The sequence below is a fragment of the Phyllobates terribilis genome, unplaced genomic scaffold, assembly GCF_046119375.1.
Source record: "Phyllobates terribilis strain yellow unplaced genomic scaffold, ASM4611937v1 Scaffold_238__1_contigs__length_3037890, whole genome shotgun sequence".
Lineage (NCBI taxonomy): Eukaryota > Metazoa > Chordata > Amphibia > Anura > Dendrobatidae > Phyllobates > Phyllobates terribilis.
In genome coordinates, this window is record NW_027362998.1 from 609,419 (window position 1) to 625,852 (window position 16,434).

Here is a 16,434-nt window from a genome sequence, read left to right on the forward strand (position 1 = left end):
GATATTTCCCGATATCGGAAGGTATCGCTCAACACTAAGTAATACATAAGAATAATATGTACTATGTCTGACCACTACAAACACTCATCTGAACTGGCCCAAGTGCTGTCAGTTTTTTTCACGGGCAACACTTAGACAATACGGTCGTGTGAATATAGGCTTATGATGCATCTGGTAATAAACATGTTAAGGATGGGCCGCTACTCATGGGCCACTGCTGTGTGCTTGCCCTCCAGGCTAAAATGTGCCAGCCAGCCCCTTCTGCACCGGGTGCCAGAAAACCTAGATACACCTTTGGAACAGGTATCTTGCAAAGTAAGGATGGGGTTTGGTGTTTTTAAGTGATTTTATTGACTCTGTGCATTTATATTTTGTATCAACAATATGATATGGTTATATATATCTTCTGGATATCAGGAGGGCTTATCCCTGTGCATTGACTCTCTCCTTCTCCTTCGATGTCCTGTATAGGCCAAAAAAAACTACGCGATTCGAGGACTCACAGTTCCTCTTCGTCAGCTTCTCGCTGGTAGTCAAACTGGTAACCTAATAAAGTCCAAACGCCCCCCACAAAGATAATACAACCAAAGAAATGGAGGAAGATCCAATACTATCAAGACGGTGCAAAAGGACATATGGAGGTGCAATAGAACTAAGATAGAATTCCAATAAGAATAGACTGTGTGTGAAAAAAATAATAATAAAAAAGACTTTGTTCAAACTTTCACAATTAGTTAAAAATGAATAAAAATTATATACTTATATTTCTGATGGCTATAAAAAACAGTCTGTTAATCAGTGTATATTACCAGGATAGTATAAATTCGGCACTTAGTACCATCAAGAGATAAAAAGCAAAAAATGAAGGAGAAAAATAAAAACATTATATTGTATCTTCAATAGGGGTATCAATGTATAGAAACAAATACATATATAAAATAGGTGGATTCAAAGGAATATATCCAAAAGACATATTATATTGATAAAATATAAGGAGGTTCATAAAAGTGCAATGTAAATGTTCAATTGGTACTGGGATAAAAAATACATACAGTATATACCGCTGCGAGTTGAAGGCATACAGCTGACTCTCGTGATTAAGGCCCTTCAGAGCCAAGCTATTTAATGTGAAGATCCATTTGGATTCCATCCGCGACATTAATCTCAGGTAATCACCTCCCCTCCATTTTCTGGGGACTAATCGGATCCCACAAAACTTAGTGTCCTTATAAGATTGGTTGTGGAACTTCCGGTAGTGCCGGGACAGTGGATGCCCTTCAAAACCTTCATTCATGTTGATAAAGTGTTCCTTCAGCCTTTTGATAACTTGCGCTTTGTACAGACATCTCCTCCTGCCAAGGTATAAAAAGGGCGTGGCTTGGGGTGTGGATAGGGGCGTGGTCAGACTACGCGTGCCGCATGGTTTCGCCCTCTTTCTAGTCCTCATAGGTTGGCGGTATGCTTGTACTGAGGAGATCTGGGATATCAGTGATTAGGTCCCATATTGTGCACTGTAAGGTCTGGAAAAGCTCCTTCTATCGGTCTCTGTAGCACCAGAGGAAGAACAGAGGGGAAAAGACAGGATTTTCTACATGTCGCGTTATGTAGATGTTCTGCAGATTTATCACAACCGTCCACAAGAATAAACTGCCATCACAGAGCCGCCTTTAGCTGTTGGAAAAGTTTAAACTTAGTTTTGAATAGTTGCTATAGGCAACAGGGACCGTTTCTGTTTACGCTGGGTCACATGATGCTGGTGCTGGGTGATGTCATGTGACGGAATGTTGTGGGTGATGATGTCACAGAGGGCGTTGTGATGTCACCCTTGGGGTATATAAGAGGGCTCCATCCACCTGGATCTCATATCTCATTGGCCATATCTTGGTGCTGAGATACCCCCTGGAGACAATGAGGATCGCCATATTGTTTCTGTGCTGTACCCTGTTCTACCCTGTGAATTACCATAGGCTGCCGGTGAGTACCTGTCTATTATTACATATGGAGGACGTTTAGAATCAGCTGCGGCAGGGGAAGGGGATGGGGAGGGGGGTCCTGTAAGAATTTACCTGCGGGAATAAGAGGTTATGGCAGGGAAAGGAGCTTAGGAAGTGACAGTCAGAGGGGATATAAGTGTGGGGTGACCCCTCTCACTCCCACATTCCTGCCGTGTCCTTGTAGTGATTAATGACTTTGGTGTTGTCCCTTATATATCACTTTGCAGTCACCAGTGATCGCTCCGCACTGTGATCCTAAACTACAGTCTCATTTACCTTTTTGCAAACGCCCAGAAGGGGAGGAGTGACATCACACCCATGTGAGCAGATCCCGCCCACTTTTACTGCAGTCGTAATGCGAGCTAGCTGTATTCTGTTTTCATGGAAATGTCAGCAGCTGCTCCCCCTAGTGTTTACAAGATGAAAACATCAAAAGAGTTAAAATATTTTTTCAGATTTTATACCATTAAAACCTTTTTAAATATATATGTGTATTTATATATAAATATAAATACTTTACAATTTTACAATTGTAAAAAAATTGCTGACACTTTCCCTTTAAAAGATCTAAAGACGTTCTGCTTCATGTGCCATTGTGACCAATCACAGCACAGATTATATTTTTTAAACTTTTCTTGAAAAACTGAAGCTGCTCCGTGATTGGAAATCATGTGGAAGGGTTCTCTTTTAGACATTTAGTTAGGTCCAAAGTATCAGTGACATGATGGATAGAACTGTGCAATGATGTCACAGAGGGCTTTGTGATGTCACCCCTGGGTATATTAGAAGCCTCGGCCCATCTGCAGCTTGTATCTCATTGACCATACCTTGGTGCTGAGAGACCTCTGGAGATGATGAGTATCATCCTATCATTTCTGTGCTTTACGTTGCTCTACCCCCCACATTACAGTACACTGAGGGCGAGTATGTTCTCATCAATATGGAGGTCACAAGGATCAGCTAATGAGAATATCGCCTCTTGCAGGACTTCTCATACTGGACACGTGACCGTCCGTCATATGAAAGTCCAACTGTAAATAATATTCCATGGACCCTGGAGGTGAATCCCAAACTTCTTCCTGATCTTCTCAATGGGATATTTCTGAAAGTTGCTTGATAATGTATCCATCACTGTATAATAACAAGGGCTCTCTGTTTGACTGGATTGGGTATAAATATACAGGACTTTATTATGTTTTTTTTCTTTATTATAGGATGACCCACTACCCGTGGATCTCAGGAGAAGCACCTATCAAGCTTCCATCAATCTTCCTCTTTGGCTCTTCCGTGACGCAGTTTTTGTTGCGGTGATGACACTACTGACAATACTAGAGTATTTGGCCTTAAGTCTTGTCCTGAGCAAGTGGGCAATGTCTGAACCTGGTGAAACCATCAGAAAACTCTTGAGAACAAAACCATTCTGAAGGAACAAAGTGCTTGTAAGGAGCCGATTTGCATCCCTCAGATTCAGGAGCAAGACTCCAGGAGGACACCTGTCCTGCCCAATGGCAATGTTCTACTCCATCCATGGCTCCTGCACCGCAGGATGCGAAAAAGGTTCCTAGTTGCAACTATAAAGTGGCGTTCAGTGATATTGTCTGGGTCAGAACGATCCCTCACAACAATATAGGAAGAAGAGCTCGAAGTTCCACGGAGCATAAAGAGAGGTTACTGATTTTTCAGAGAAGCCAACAACCCAGAATTCCAGAGCCAAGAGCACCAGAACCTAGAACACCAGAACCTACCATGTCAGAACCTAGTATTTCAGAACCTAGAATGCCAGAGCCTGAAATGCCTACAACACCTCCACCCAAAATCAAGAGGAGAAGATGTTTCCTTAGATGTCTTAGAGGCGAGGAAGATTGAGAAGGCAACTGCTTGAACTTTCCCATTGCTCGTGTCTTCATCACAGGTTAGTCCTATACATGCTGTCTGATGGGCACCATCTTACTACATACAATGCAGCATTGCACCTGAAATCGAATGGATATTTTGTCACACACTTGCACTTTAGCACCTTATCATATGGCGCATATATCTATGAACGCTTTGCTAAGTATCACTGTCTAGTATGTGCTTCTGATGAATCTATTTTAGGAAAACGTGTCGAGGTTTGGCATACTATGTACTTGAGTTTGGCGTACTATGTGCTTGTTGGTAAATTCTATTGCCATCTGTAATCTACTAGATATTATAATGTCTCTGGTGGGATGCCCCATGCCGAATTGTTGATAACTGACTATGAGCATTGTCCTCTATTTCTTATCTAATAGGGTTACAGGTTGATGTGAAGAGAGCTGTGCCATTGGTAGCGATTTTTCTACTGATTTGTCAATTATATTTATGTTAGTTTAGCAAATTTCTGCTTGTAGGGTCTAATGTTTTAGCATAGTGTATGTTCTGTGAGCTAAATTGTCATACTTATGCACTAGATAGATTATAAATTGTGATGCTTATGTACTAGATAGATTATTAGCTTAATCGGTGATTTTTTAAATATTTTTTCACATCTTACAGAAGACAAGAAGCCTAAATGCCGAAGGGTGATGACCTGTTGATGGCCCACAGCTGGAGGGTCATTACCTCTTGATGGCACAAAACTGGACAGAAGATAAAAACATTTGATGGCACACAGCCGGAGGGTGATGGCCATAGCCAGAGGGTCATTACCTGTTGATGGCACACAGCGGGACAGAGGATCATTACCTGTTGATGGCACACAGCCGGATGGTCATTACCTGTTCATGGCACACTGCCGGATGGTCATTACCTGTTGATGGCACACAGCCGGAGGGTGATGACCTATTGATGGCACACAGCCGGATGGTCATTACCTGTTCATGGAGCACTGCCGGATGGTCATTACCTGTTCATGGCACACAGCCGGAGGGTGATGACCTATTGATGGCCATAGCCAGAGGGTCATTACCTGTTGATGGCACACAGCTGGAGGGTAATGACCAGTTGATGTCGCACTGCCGGATGGTCATTACCTGTTGATGGCACACAGCTGGACAGAGGATCATTACCTGTTGATGGCACACAGCCGGTCAGAGGATAAGATCTTTTGATTGCATACACCGGGTCCCTCCCTGATAACAAGGAACCCTGGGGAATACTGGTCATCTTGATCCCCCACTGACTATATACTTGCTCCACCTCAGCCTACACCATCATGGAGGACACTTCCACCTGTGTCCACTGTAAGGCTGGACTTTCTTTTATAATTACAGCAGATTAATAAACATCACAAAGCTGTAAAACTATCGAGTAATTTATTATAAATTATTATAAAGAAATATAAAGTATAATAGATAGCTATAGAGGGCACATAAGACGACTAACTATAGAAAGCATGGTATCGCCTGATATATACTGTATATTCTAGATGGCGCTATTACACTAAATACATCACAACCTCCAGGGTGATATTACCGTACAATGCGAGATCACTAATAATGGCCACAGATTATGAGAAAATGACCAGCTCCATAGTCGTGGAGTTATTATAAATGTCTCTAGTGTGAGGCAGGGACTGGACGAGTGTTGGAGGGAGGTATATTTCCCCAGGACGTCCTTTAAGTATCCATGCTGTAGAATCTGCCGTATACTTCTGTTCTAGCAGTCAGACATTTCACTCTGCAGATCACAGGCTCAAAATTGTGTAAAACTACCACCGTATATAAGAGCACTCAGAATAAAAACTAGCGGCATGCCGTGCACTGCCCACGTCATGTGTACGGGATACAGGACCTGCAGGACCTGGTACGGCCATTATAGTTCATAGATTAATGATACCTGTGCAGATGAAGGGAAAAAAAATATGTGCAACAACAGGAGGAGAAAGTCTCAAAATGTAATTTGAAGAGTATAATAGAGAAATGGGAAACTTCTGGAGATGCAGATAAGTGGTACCAGGGCGAAACGCAAGTGTAGTCAGACAAGGGAAAAGTGCAAATGATATATATATATATACAGTACAGACCAAAAGTTTGGACACACCTTCTCATTTTAAGATTTTTCTGTATTTTCATGACTATGAAAATTGTACATTCACACTGAAGGCATCAAAACTATGAATTAACACATGTGGAATTATATACTTAACAAAAAAGTGTGAAACAACTGAAAATATGTCTTATATTCTAGGTTCTTCAAAGTAGCCACCTTTTTCCTTTGATGACGGCTTTGCACACTCTTGGCATTCTCTTGATGAGCTTCAAGAGGTAGTCACCGGAAATGGTCTTCACTTCACAGGTGTGCCCTGTCAGGTTTAATAAGTGGGAATTCTTGCCATTTAAATATGGTTGGGACCATCAGTTGTGCTGTGCAGAAGTCAGGTGGATACACAGCTGATAGTCCTACTGAATATACTGTTAGAATTTGTATTATGGCAAGAAAAAAGCAGCTAAGTAAAGAAAAACGAGTGGCCATCATTAGTTTAAGAAATGTAGGTCAGTCAGTCCGAAAAATTGGGCAAACTTTGAAAGTGTCCCCAAGTGCAGTTGCAAAAACCATCAAGCGCTACAAAGAAACTGGCTCACATGAGGACCGCCCCAGGAAAGGAAGACCAAGAGTCACCTCTGCTTCTGAGGATAAGTTTATCCAAGTCACCAGCTTCAGAAATCGCAGGTTAACAGCAGCTCAGATTAGAGACCAGGTCAATGCCACACAGAGTTCTAGCAGCAGACACGTCTCTTCAACAACTGTTAAGAGGAGACATTGTGCAGCAGGCCTTCATGGTAAAATAGCTGCTAGGAAACCACTGCTAAGGACAGGCAACAGCAGAAGAGACTTGTTTGGGCTAAAGAACACAAGGAATGGACATTAGACCAGTGGAAATCTGTGCTTTGGTCTGATGAGTCCAAATTTGAGATGTTTGGTTCCAACCACCGTGTCTTTGTGCGACGCAGAAAAGGTGAACGGATGGACTCTACATGCCTGGTTCCCACCGTGAAGCATGGAGGAGGAGGTGTGATGGTGTGGGGGTGCTTTGCTGGTGACACTGTTGGGGATTTATTGAAAATTGAAGGCATACTGAACCAGCATGGCTACCACAGCATCTTGCAGCGGCATGCTATTCCATCTGGTTTGCGTTTAGTTGGACCATCATTTATTTTTCAACAGGAAAATTACCACAAACACACCTCCAGTCTGTGTAAGGGCTATTTGACCAAGAAGGAGAGTGATGGGGTGCTACGCCAGATGACCTGGCCTCCACAGTCACCAGACATGAACCCAATCGAGATGGTTTGGGGTGAGCTGGACCGCAGAGTGAAGGCAAAAAGGCCAACAAGTGCTAAGCATCTCTGGGAACTCCTTCAAGATTGTTGGAAGACCATTTCCAGTGACTACCTCTTAAAGCGCATCAAGAGAATGCCAAGAGTGTGCAAAGCAGTCATCAAAGCAAAAGGTGGCTACTTTGAAGAACCTAGAATATAAGACATATTTTCAGCTGTTTCACACTTTTTTGTTAAGTATATAATTCCACATGTGTTAATTCATAGTTTTGATGCCTTCAGTGTGAATGTACAATTTTCATAGTCATGAAAATACAGTAAAATCTTTAAATGAGAAGGTGTGTCCAAACTTTTGGTCTGTACTGTATATATATATATATATATATATATATATATCCACGTGCCTGTATGACCTCCCTACAACGCCTGGGCATGCTCCTGATGAGGTTGCGGACGGTCTCCTGTGGGATCTCCTCCCAGACCTGGACTAAAGCATCTGCCAACTCCTGGACAGTCTGTGGTGCAACGTGACGTTGGCGGATGGAGCGAGACATGATGTCCCAGATGTGCTCAATCGGATTCAGGTCTGGGGAACGGGCAGGCCAGTCCATAGCTTCAATGCCTTCATCTTGCAGGAACTGCTGACACACTCCAGCCACATGAGGTCTGGCATTGTCCTGCATTAGGAGGAACCCACGGCCAACCGCACCAGCATATGGTCTTACAAGGGGTCTGAGGATCTCATCTCAGTACCTAATGGAAGCCAGGCTACCTCTGGCGAGCACATGGAGGGCTGTGTGGCCCTCCAAAGAAATGCCACCCCACACCATTACTCACCCACTGCCAAACCGGTCATGCTGAAGGATGTCGATCTCCACGGCGTCTCCAGATTCTGTCACGTCTGTCACATGTTCTCAGTGTGAACCTGCTTTCATCTGTGAAGAGCACAGGGCGCGAGAGGCGACTTTGCCAATCCTGTTGTTCTGTGGCAAATGCCAAGCGTCCTGCATGGTGTTGGGCTGTGAGCACAACCCCTATCTGTGGACGTTGGACCCTCATACCACCCTCATGGAGTCGGTATCTAACCGTTTGTGCAGACACATGCACATTTGTGGCCTGCTGGAGGTCATTTTGCAGGGCTCTGGCAGTGCTCCTCCTGTTCCTCCTTGCACAAATGCGGAGGTAGCAGTCCTGCTGCTGGGTTGTTGCCCTCCTACGGCCCCCTCCACATCTCCTGGTGTACTGGCCTGTCTCCTGGTAGCGCCTCCAGCCTCTGGACACAGCCAACCTTCTTGCCACAGCTCGCATTGATGTGCCATCCTGGATGAGCTGCACTATCTGAGCAACTTCTGTGGGTTGTAGAGTCTGTCTCATGCTACCACGAGTGTGAAAGCACAACCAACATTCAAAAGTGACCAAAACATCAGCCAGAAAGCATTGGTACTGAGATGTGGTCTGTGGTCCCCACCTGCAGAACCACTCCTTTATTGAGGGTGTCTTGATAAATGCCAATAATTTCCATCTATCGTCTATTCCATTTGCACATCAGCATGTGAAATTGATTGTCAATCAGTGTTGCTTCCTAAGTGGACAGTTTGATTTCACAGAAGTTTGATTTACTTGGAGTTATATTCTGTTGTTTTAAGTGTTCCCTTTATTTTTGGAGCAGTGTATATAGATACATACAGTGAGTATGGAAAGTATTCAGACTCCTTTAAATTTTTCACTCTTTGTTTCATTGCAACCATTTGATAAATTCTAAAAAGTTCATTTTTTTTCTCATTAAAGTACACTCTGTACCCCATCTTGACTGAAAAAAACAGCAATGTAGAATTTTTTTGCAAATTTATTAAAAAAGAAAAACTGAAATATCACATGGTCATAAGTATTCAGATCCTTTGCTGAGACACTCATATTTAAGTCACATGCTGTCCATTTCCTTGTGATCCTCCTTGAGATGGTTCTACTCCTTCAATGGAGTCCAAATGTGTTTAATTAAACTGATAGGACTTGATTTGGAAAGGCACACACCTGTCTATATAAGACCCCACAGCTCATAGTGCATGTCAGACCAAATGAGAATCATGAGCTCAAAGGAACTGCCCAAGGAGCTCAGAGACCGAATTGTGGCAAGGCACAGATCTAGCCAAGGTTATAAAAGAATTTCTGCATTACTCAAGGTTCATAAGAGCACAGTGGCCTCCATAATCCTTAAATGGAAGAAATTTTGGAACACCAGAAGTCTTCCTAGACCTGGCCGTCCAGCCAAACTGAGCAATCGTGGGAGAAGAGCCTTGGTGAGAGAGGTAAAGAAGAACCCCAAGATCACTGTGGCTGAGCTCCAGAGATGCAGTAGGGAGATGGGAGAAAGTTCCACAAAGTCAACTATCACTGCAGCCCTCCACCAGTTGGGCCTTTATGGCAGAGTGGCCAGACGGAAGCCTCTCCTCATATGAAAGCCCACATAGAGTTTGCTCAAAAACACATGAAGGACTCCCAGACTATGAGAAATAAGATTCTCTGGTCTGATGAGACAAAGATAGAACTTTTTGGTGATAATTCTAAGTGGTATGTGTGGAGAAAACCAGGCACTGCTCATCACCTGCCTAATACAATCCCAACAGTGAAACATGGTGGTGGCAGTTGTTAAAACCCTCCTGTTAGGTCACGTGACCTTCTGCCTATTTACTCCAGCTCCGCCCTTCAGGCTTTGCTGGACTTCAGTGTTACTTTGACTCTTAATCTAGCCAGGTGCTTTGTACCTACTGTATCTCTCTAGTTTGTTTGGTCCTTGGACCACTAAGTACTTTTGTCTGTTTGTCTTCTTCTGCTACTACTTCTGCCAGGAGGTGTCCAATTTTGTCCCAGTCCTTAGTTCTTTTAGGGACCCCTCCCTTTAATCTATAGGTCTGCGTTCAGACTAGCCGCGGACGAAGGCAGGTCTGTTCACAAGGAACAGGTTGCCTGCTGCATCGTAGGGAATCAGCTTAGTCCTATTGTATGGACAGATTTCCTCTCTTTCCTTAGTTCTTGTAGCAGATCATAACAGCAGTATCATGCTATGGGTGTGTTTTTCAGCTGAAGGGACAGGACGACTGGTTGCAATTGAAGGAAACATGAATGCGGCCAAGTACAGAGATATCCTGGATGAAAACCTCTTCCAGAGTGCTCTGCACCTCAGACTTGGCCAAAGGTTCACCTTCCAACAAGACAATGACCCTAAGCACACACACAGCTAAAATAACAAAGGAGTGGCTTCAGAACAACTATGTGACCATTCTTGACTGGCCCAGCCAGAGCCCTGACCTAAACCCAATTGAGCATCTTTGGAGAGACCTGAAAATGGCTGTCCACCAACGTTTACCATTCATCCTGACGGAACTGGAGAGGATCTGCAAGGAGGAATGGCAGAGGATCCCAAAATGCAGGTGTGAAAAACTTGTTGCATCATTTCCAAGAAGACTCATGGCTGTACTAGCCCAAAAGGGTGCTTCTACTCAATATTGAGCAAAGGGTCTGAATACTTATGCCTGTTTGATATTTCAGTTTTTCTTTTTTATTAAATTTGCAAAAATTTCTACATTTCTGTTTTCTTTCAGACAAGATGGGGTGCAGAGTGGAGTTTAATGAGAAAAAAATGAACTTTTTAGAATTTACCAAATGGCTGCAATGAAACAAAGAGTGAAAAATGTAAAGGGGTCTGAATACTTTCCGTACCCAGTGTACATGCATGGAAATAAATGCAGAATTATATTTCTTAATACTGCAGTATCAGATCCTGTCTTGAATTTAACCCCTGTGGTATCCAATGTGAAAATCCACAGGGACTCCCGGTTCAGAAGTTTGCACTTATGATCCCCCCCTCGTGTGGATCTATATACCTTCTCTATCTCCATATATTTAAAGAATGAGGTGTCACCTTTATGAACTCTCGCAAAATGCCTCGATACTGCTGATGTATTTATGGCTTCCAAATGAATCGCATCAGAAAGATGTCTTCTGATACGGACTTTCAGCGCACCTGTGGTACCACCCACATAGTGGACCTTACACAAGGTGCATTCTATAAGGTATATAACCCCTGATGAATTACAATGGAGGAAATCATGAATTTTATATTCTCTATCATTTCTTAAGGACATAAAACTATCTGTTTTAACCGCGTGTAGACACGCTTTGCACCGATTGGCTCCACATCTGAAGAAACCTTTTGTGCTGAGCCAATTTGGTTGTACAGTATTAGTCTCACTGGTGTATAAGCTAGGAGAAAGGATGGTTCCCAGAGCGGGAGCTTTCCTGGCTACAAAGTGGATGTCATTAGAAAGTAGGTTTTTTAGTATCTTGTTCTGATATATAATAGGGTTATACTTTTTAATTCTAGATGTAATTTTATTATACTGAGGACTATAGGTGGTAGAAAACGTTACCCTAGTATCCAATGTGTTAATGTTATTTTTCTGTTTATTTCGGAGTATATCTTTCCGATTTATATTGGAGACAATTCTACTCGCTTTTCTTAAAGACCACTCGGGATAGCACCTATTGGATAGTCTGTTACAATTTTTTTCTGATTCCTTCTGAAAAGTGATGTTATCTGAACAATTTCGTATTGTTCGTATTAGCTCACCGTAAGGGATATTTCTCTTAATATGTGGCGGATGACAACATTTAGCTGATAGAATAGAATTTGAGGCTGTAGATTTTCTGTGGGGATTAATTTTGACCAATTCTTTCTCCTTGGTAGCCTCAAGTTCGAGATCCAAAAAAGTAATTTTGGATGAATGGTAGAACTAAGTGAATTTAAGATTAAAATGATTGCAGTTGATGTACTGTACAAATTGTACCACCTCCTCCTGTGTGCCCCCCACACCAGGAGGAGGTCATCAATAAATCTACCGTACCACACAATGTGTCCACTATATGTGTTATCATTATGGTAAATGAAAATCTCCCCCCACCTACACATCACTATGTTCGCTAGCGAAGGAGAAAATTTACTGCCCATGCGGACTCCTCTTTTCTGAAAAAAAAAAATAATTACGTTCTAAGAGGAACTGTACCAGATCTACCCTCACCTACTGTATCCTCACCCATCCGTCGTAGATTGTGAGCCCTCACGGGCAGGGTCCTCGCTCCTCCTGTACCAGTCGCTGTCACATTGTGTTCAAGATTATTGTAATTGTTCTTGTATTATACCCCTTTTTCACATATAAAGCGGCACATTAACCCCCGCAATGCTGCGATCGAAGTCGATCACAGCATTGCGGAGGTAAGTACTGCATACTCACCTCTTCCCCGCCGTCGCGCGCTGTCTGAGGCTGGGTTCCGTGGTTGTCATGGTAACCCAGATGTCGTCATGACAACATCCGGGTCACCAGACAGCAGAAAGATACTTTCATCATGCACAGTACATGACCAAAGTATCTTCTGCATCTACAGTGCTGACAGCCTGTATAGCATAGGGATGGTGCTCCATCCCTATGCTATACAGGCGATCAGAGTATAAAAAGTGAAAGTCCCATAGTGGGACAAAGTATAAAAGTAAAAAAAAGTGGTAAAAAAATGTAAAAAAAAAATAATCCACCAAAAATAAAAATATAATGTACCCATCAATAAATATTATAATGAAAAAAAACAAACAAAACAATAAAAGTACACATATTTGGTATCGCCACGTCCAGAACGACCTGACCTATAAAACTGTCTCACAAGTTAACTCCTTTAGTGAACACGGTAAAAAATTAAAATAAAAAACAAAGCAAAAAACGATGCTTTATCATCATACCGCCAAACAAAAAATGGAATTAAACGCGATCAAAAAGATGAATATAAATAAAAATGGTATCACTGAAAACGTCATCTTGTTCCACAAAAACAAGCCGCCATACAGCTCCATCAGCTCAAAAATAAAAAAGTTATAGCTCTCAGAATAAAGTGATGCAAAAAATAATTTTTTCTAGAAAATAGCTTTTATTGTGTAGAAGCGCCAAAACATAAAAAAAGATATAAATGTGGTACCGCTGTAAACGTACACACCCAAAGAATAAAGCTGCCTCATCAATTTTACCACACGCGGAACAGCATAAAAAAATAAAAAAAAACAAATCCTGAATTGTTGGTTTTTGCTTATTCTGCTTCCCAAAAATCGGAATTGAAAGCGATCAAAAAATGTCACGTGCCTGAAAATGGTGCCAATAAAAACGTCAACTCATCCCGCAAAAAACAAGTTGTCAAATGATTCTGTCGGCCAAAATATGGAAAAATTATAGCTCTCAAAATATGGCAATGCAAAAACTAGATTTTGCAAAAAAATGCGTCTTTTAGTGTGAGACAGCTGTCAATCATAAAAATCCGATAGGATTCTGGTATCGCTGTAATCGCACCGACCCAAAGAATAAAGTCGTCTAATCACTTATACTGCATAAGGAACGGTGTGAAAAATAAACTCTAGGGTTAGGGTTGTGCTAGGGTTGGGATTTTTTCAAAAGCAAAAAAAAAAAAAGATGACGATATGGCGACTAGTGTTGAGCACAAGTGCTCGCTACTTGAGTTTGCATCGGGTGCTCGGGTATGCATTGAGTATCGCGGGTGCTCGAGTCTCTGCCCCATATGCTTCACAGTCAAAAAAAACGTGCGGGGATTGCCTGCCATGCACCAGCAATCCCTGCACGTTTGTTTTGGGTGTCTAATAACCGTGAAACATGTGGGCAGGACTCGAGCATGTCACTCGAGCACGTGCGATACATGGTGCATACCCGAGTACCTGATGCAAACTCAAGTAGCGAGCACTTGTGCTCAAGACTAATGGCAACTTATTCAATATGATGACCTAATGTTATCAAATAATGTGTCGTACCGGGTTCAAAATGTTCATTATACCCCTTGATAAAATCCTTGAGGGGTGTAGTTTCCAAAATGGGGTCACTTGTGAGGGGTTTCAACTATTTAGGCACATCAGGGGCTCTTCAAACGTGACATGGCGTCCGCCCTCAATTCCAGCCAATTTTGCGTTCAAAAAGTCACACAGTGCTCCTTCCCTTCTGAACTCTGCCGTGCACCCAAACACTGTATTTTCCCCACATATAGGGTATTGGCGTACTCAGGAGAAATTGCAAAAAGTTTCTGGGGTCCATTTTCTCCTCTTACCCTTGTGAAAATAAAAAAATTGGGGCTGAAACATAATTTTTGTGGAAAAAGTTTGATTATTTATTTTCATGGCTCCATGTTTAAACTTCTGTAAAGGTTCTCTGAGGGGTCTAGTTTCCAAAATGGTGTCACTTGTGGGGGGTTTCCACTGTTTAGGCACATCAGGGGCTCCTCAAACACAACATGGCGTCCGCTAATTATTCAAGCAAATTTTACTTTCAAAAAGTAAAAAGAACCCTGCCGTACGCCTAAACAGTGTTTTTTCCCCACATATGGGGTATCTGTGTGGTCAAGGGAAATTGAACAACAAATTTTGGGGTCCATTTTTTCCTGTTAACCCTGTGAAAATAAAAAAAATTGGGTCTAAAGTAACATTTTTGTGAAAAAAGTTAAATGTTAACTTTTTTCTTCCATATTCCAAAAATTTCTGTGAAGCACTTGAAGGGTTAATACATTTTTTTAATGTGGTTTTGAGCACCTTGGGGGTGCAGATTTTAGAGTGGTTTTACTTTTGGGTATTTTCTGTCATAAAGACCCCTGAAAGTGACTTCAAATGTGATGTGGTCCCTAAAAAAATGGTTTTGTAAATTTTGTTGGAAAAATGAGAAATCTCTGGTCAACTTTTAACCCTTATAGCTCTCTAATAGAAAAAAAATTTGGTTCCAAAATTGTGCTGATGTAAAGTAGACATGTGGTAAATGTTATTTATTAACTATTTTGTGTGACATACAGTACAGACCAAAAGTTTGGACACACCTTGTCATTTAAAGATTTTTCTGTATTTTCTTGACTATGAAAATTGTACATTCACACTGAAGGCATCAAAACTATGAATTAACACATGTGGAATTATATACTTAACAAAAAAGTGTGAAACAACTGAAAATATGTCTTATATTCTAGGTTCTTCAAAGTAGCTACCTTTTGCTTTGATGACTGCTTACCACACTCTTGGCATCCTCTTGATGAGCTTCAAGAGGTAGTCACCGGAAATGGTCTTCCAACAATCTTGAAGGAGTTCCCAGAGATGCTTAGCACTTGTTGGCCCTTTTGCCTTCACTCTGCGGTCCAGCTCACCCCAAACCATCTCGATTGGGTTCAGGTCTCGTGACTGTGCAGGCCAGGTCATCTGGCGTAGCACCCCATCACTCTCCTTCTTGGTCAAATAGCCCTTACAAAGCCTGGAGGTGTGTTTGGGGTCATTGTCCTGTTGAAAAATAAATGATGGCCAAACTAAACGAAAACCGGATGGAATAGCATTCCGCTGCAAGATGCTTTGGTAGCCATGCTGGTTCAATATGCCTTCAATTTTGAATAAATCCCCAAAAGTGTCACCAGTAAAGCACCCCCACACCATCACACCTCCTCCTCCATGCTTCACGGTGGGAACCAGGCATGTAGAGTCCATCCGTTCACCTTTTCTGCGTCGCACAAAGACCCGATGGTTGGAACCAAAGATATCAAATTTGGACTCATCCGACCAAAGCACAGATTTTCACTGGTCTAATGTCCATTCCTTGTGTTCTTTAGCCCAAACAAGTCTCTTCTGCTTGTTGCCTGTCCTTAGCAGTGGTTTCCTAGCAGCTATTTTACCATGAAGGCCTGCTGCACAAAGTCCCCTCTTAACAGTTGTTGAAGAGATGAGTCTGCTGCTAGAACTGTGTGTGGCATTAACCTGGTCTCTAATATGAGCTGCTGTTAATCTGCGATTTCTGAGGCTGGTGACTCGGATAAACTTATCCTCAGAATCAGAGGTGACTCTTGGTCTTCCTTTCCTGGGGCGGTCCTCATGTGAGCCAGTTTCTTTGTAGCGCTTGATGGTTTTTGCAACTGCACTTGGGGACACTTTCAAAGTTTTCCCAATTTTTCAGACTGACTGACCTTCATTTCTTAAAGTAATGATGGCCACTCATTTTTCTTTACTTAGCTGCTTTTTTCTTGCCATAATGCAAATTATAACAGTCTATTCAGTAGGACTATCAGCTGTGTATCCACCAGACTTCTGCACAACACAACTGATGGCCCCAACCCCATTTATAAGGCAAGAAATCCCA